Source organism: Triticum dicoccoides, chromosome 5B (assembly GCF_002162155.2).
Source record: "Triticum dicoccoides isolate Atlit2015 ecotype Zavitan chromosome 5B, WEW_v2.0, whole genome shotgun sequence".
In the NCBI taxonomy this organism is placed as follows: domain Eukaryota; kingdom Viridiplantae; phylum Streptophyta; class Magnoliopsida; order Poales; family Poaceae; genus Triticum; species Triticum dicoccoides.
The window spans coordinates 190789895-190794735 of record NC_041389.1 but is presented as its reverse complement, the minus strand read 5'-3'; positions in this window follow the sequence as shown (position 1 = coordinate 190794735).

Genomic DNA, 4841 nt, shown 5'->3' with positions numbered 1-4841 from the left:
GCAAAGTGAACATGGCAATATGGGAAAATGATATATAATGAACAATAAGACATAACCAAGTGAGGGCCATGTAGAAGAAATGCGCGAAGTCTTTGCGCGAAGAGAGCGGTGGGAAAGACAATCCATGTGATCCCAAGTCATCGTTGCTCTCTAGAGCTCGTTTTGTCAACTCACTACTAGGAAAAGGGCTATAGATGGAATTGACACTAATGGCACACCAGACATGTGGTGCGCCATTAGTATATACTAATGGCGCACCACACCCTGATGCACCATTAGTGTTGAAACTACTAATGGCGCACCCTGCTCACGGTGCGCCATTAGTACCAAATTTTTTTTGAACTAGTGCGCCTGTCCAAACATACTAATGGCGCATCCTCTGGTGGTGCGCCATTACTAGTTGTAACTAGTAATGGCGCACCGGCCGGAAGGTGCGCCACTAATGTTATTTTTTTTATTATTGTTTTTATTCCTTTTTTTGCAAAAGTACTAATGGCGCACCATCTGGGGGTGCGCCATTAGTAACCTGGATTACTAATGGCGCATTTGTTGCTGGTGCGCCATTAGTAAGTGGGCAGCAACAAGATATTTTGGACAGCCTCTCCTCCCACACTCACTTTCTCCCCACTTCATTCTCTCCACCGCCTCCTCCTTGTCTCGGGTGCCTCCTCTTTTTCACCTCATTTCCACCATAGATTCATTCAAATTAAGTGGTTAAGTTACCTTGTTTTGCTAGGTAAGTAAGGGGGGAAGCTATATTTATGTTGTTCTCCCTACAACAATGTGCACATGCACTTTTTATGGCCTAGCTAGATCTATGTATGTTCGTGGTGTTGCATACGTTTGTGGTGTTGCATATGTGTTTGTGTTTGGAGGTGTACCGGTATTTGAAATGCGATAGTTGCCAATATTTTGCCGGAATGTTGATTCATTTCCGTTTCGGTGAGAATTTTGGCATTAAGCATTCTTTTTGGTCCTATTTTTAGGGAAAGTCATGCCAAATTTTTTTCTTGGTTCTAAAATATTGTTTTGCTCTACCCCGCAGGCGACCATGGTCCGCACGATGACCGAAGGCATCGTGAATAGGTTTTTGAGGTCCGCGAAGGCCGAGATGGTTCAAAAGAACGAGACGGAGATAAGATGTCCGTGTCGAAGATGCAAGCTGCATAGACTTATTGCGGACCCGGATTCCGGGCAGGTGCGGGACCACCTGCTCTTGCGTGGTTTCATGGATGGCTATCGGTGGCAAGGTGATGAAGATGACTACGAAGTCGTCCATGGGGGTCGGGCAAGAAATGAGGAAGGGCAACAAGACAACCACCGCGGCTCGGGGGGGCGAGAAGACGAAGAATCCCCAGGAGATGATCACGACGGTGATGCTGTACACAGTCATCATGTAGAAGATGCAGGACATGATGATGATGCTGGCAGAGCAGACGACGCTGGACCATCGATGGGCTGGGTGCAGGACCCTCATATTCAAGAGCTGCTTCTCAAGCAGACGGATAACGCAAGAGCTGCCGCCCGAGAGAAAGCCAAGATGGATCAACTTGAGTTAGGCGCGGTTACTCCATTGTATGAAGGATGCAGGCCCGAGGATACCCGCCTGAAAGTAACGCTCATGGCTCTGGAGATGAAGGTAAAACACAAAATGACCGACGCATGCTTCGACGAGAACATGTCATTCTGGCACGAACGTCTTCCCAAGGGGAACAAGTGCCCGACTAGTTTGGAGGAGGCAAAGAAAATCGTGTGTCCTCTGGATTTACCGCACATGAAATACCATGTGTGCATGAACAATTGCATCATTTATCGGGATGAGCACGCGGAGTCTACCATATGTCCGGTGTGCGGTGTCACTCGATACAAGAAGAGGAAGAAAGCTCCTCGAAAAGTGGTGTGGTACTTTCCGATCACTCCTCGTCTGCAGCGGTATTTCGCGGACCCTAAGGTAGCAAAGCTCCTGCGTTGGCACGCGGATAGGGAGGAGAAGAAGCGAGAAGATGACGCAAATGATCCGGAGATAGATAAAAAAGACAAGATGCTGAGTCACCCTAAGGATGCGAGCCAGTGGCAAGCGTTGAACTTCGAATACCTAGAATTTGGGAACGATCCAAGGAACATCATGCTGGGCGCGAGCACCGATGGAGTCAATCCATTTGGCAGCCAGAGAAGCACACATAGCACCTAGCCTGTGTTCGTGTGGATGTACAACCTTCCCCCCTGGTTGTGCATGAAGAGGAAGTACATTCACATGAGTATGCTAATTGAAGGGCCGAAACAACCAGGGAACGACATCAATCTGTATCTGGGGCTGCTGAAAGAGGAGATTGACACGCTGTGGAAAACGCCAGCCAATACGTGGGACGCCGCAGAGAACGAATATTTCCCTATGAGAGCCGCACTGCTCACGACGGTGCACGACTATCTCGGTTACGGATATCTTGCGGGGCAGGTAGTCCACGGATTTTCTGGATGCGTAAGGTGCATGGATGACACAACGTATCGCCAGCTAGATAGAGATCCCGGGTCTTCGAAAACCGTGTTCATGGGACATCGAAGGTGGCTTCGCGACGATGACCCGTGGAGGAAACGAAAGGATCTGTTCGATGGTGAAACCGAACCCCGAAAACGCCCGTGTACGAGGAGCGGCGAGGAAATAGACAAGCTGTTGAAAAATTGGAAAGGCTGCCCACTGTCGGGAAAGAAGCAAAAGGCGCCAGAGCCGCTGCTGAAGGTATGGAAAACGAGGTCTATTTTCTAGGACTTGCCGTACTGGAAGATCCACCGTGTGCCTCACAGCCTTGATGTCATGCATATCACGAAGAACGTGTGTGAGAGTCTGCTTGGTACCCTGCTCAACATGCCAGAGAGGACGAAAGATGGGCCGAAAGCAAGGGCAGACTTGAAATCAATGGGCATCAGGCAGGAGCTTCACGCTATATATGATGATGATGATGATGATGATGATGATGATGATGATGATGAGGCGAAGCAGGACACAGAAAGTCATCGCAAAGGCAAAAAGGCCAAGAAGACCGGAAATGACTACCCTCCCGCGTGCTTCACTCTAAGTCAGGAGGAGATCGAGCAGTTTTTCACCTGCCTCCTAGGAGTAAAACTTCCTTACAGTTACGCGGGGAAGATAAGCAGATACCTAGACCCAGCGAAGCAGAAGTTCAGCGGGATGAAGTCTCACGACTGTCACGTGCTGATGACGCAGATACTTCCAGTTGCAATCCGTGGGATCATGGACGCGCACGTCCGTGAAACGCTATTTGGCCTATGCAACTTCTTCGACGTCATCTCTCGGAAGTCGATTGGCGTGAGGCAACTCAGAAGGCTACAGGAAGAGATCGTGGTGATACTATGCGAGCTTGAGATGTACTTCCCGCCCGCATTCTTCGACATTATGGTGCATCTGCTGGTCCATATAGTGGAGGATATCATCCAACTCGGGCCGACGTTCCTGCACAGCATGATGCCATTCGAAAGGATGAATGGTGTCATCAAAGGATACGTTCGCAACATGTCACGTCCAGAGGGAAGCATAGCCAGGGGCTTTCTGACCGAAGAGTGCATCTCCTACTGCACGAATTATCTAGGCATCGAGAACCCCGTTGGTCTACCCGTCAACAGGCACCTCGGCAGGCTCGCTGGATAGGGTCACCGTGAGGGTCGCCGCGAAATGCATGTCGACTTCGAGGGTCGACTCGCCGACTTTGAAAGAGCAAACCTAGTCGCGCTACAACACATAGACGTGGTCGATCCTTGGGTGGTAGAGCACAAAATCTTTATTAAGAAGACGTACAATGACCGAGGCCAACAGAGGACGGACGGAGATATACTCAAAGAGCACAACTCATATTTCACGCGTTGGTTCAAGCAAAAGCTTCTGTCGTACCCTTTACATGAGGATTCTTCCGTGGAAGAACAACTCATATTCGCCTTGTCACAGGGCGCCGAGCACAACCTGATGACCTATGAGGCGTACGATATCAACGGCTACACATTCTACACCGAGGCCAAGGACATGAAGAGCGATGGTTATCAGAACTCCGGGGTAACGATGGAATCCTACACCGGTAACGACAAGCACAGATACTACGGAAGGATCGAGGAGATCTGGGAGCTGAGCTACGCTCGAGAGAAGGTCCCGATGTTCCGTGTCAGATGGGCCAAGAACGTCATAAAAGAAGACTGATATTTCACCACCATGGTTATACCCGAAGCCAAATCCAAGACCGCGGGCGCAAACGTCACCGCGAAAAATGAGCCATGGGTACTGGCTTCCCAAGTGGACCAATGCTTCTTCATTACCGACCCGCCAAAGCCCAGTCGTGTTGTCGTGAGGAGAGGCAAAAGGAAGATCATCGGAATGGATGGAGTAGCCAATGAGCAAGACTTCGACAAGTACGGCAACCCGAGGATCGAACATGACGACGATGATGAAGTAGCAGCATACACCACAAGAAGAAGCAGGACCACCCTACCTAAAGGACGTCCGTTCCACAGAAGAACTCCATTTGCGAAAAAGAAGGGCAAGAAGATTGTTAACAGATAGCTAGCTAAGATCGATTGTATTTAAATCGCAGTCTTCATTTCTCGATTGTATTTCATGGGCACTTTTTGAACTATCATGAATATTTTTAAATTTCATGGACACTCGATCTCGATCCCCCTCCATCTCGATCGCTATCCCACCTCGCCAGATCCGGTCCCCCTCGCCGCCGAGCACCCCCCGGTCCACCGGCCGCCGCCGCCGACCCCCCGCACCCTCGATTCCCCTACTCAACCGCCGCCGCCGACCCCCCGCACCCCTCCCCTACTCAACCGCCGCC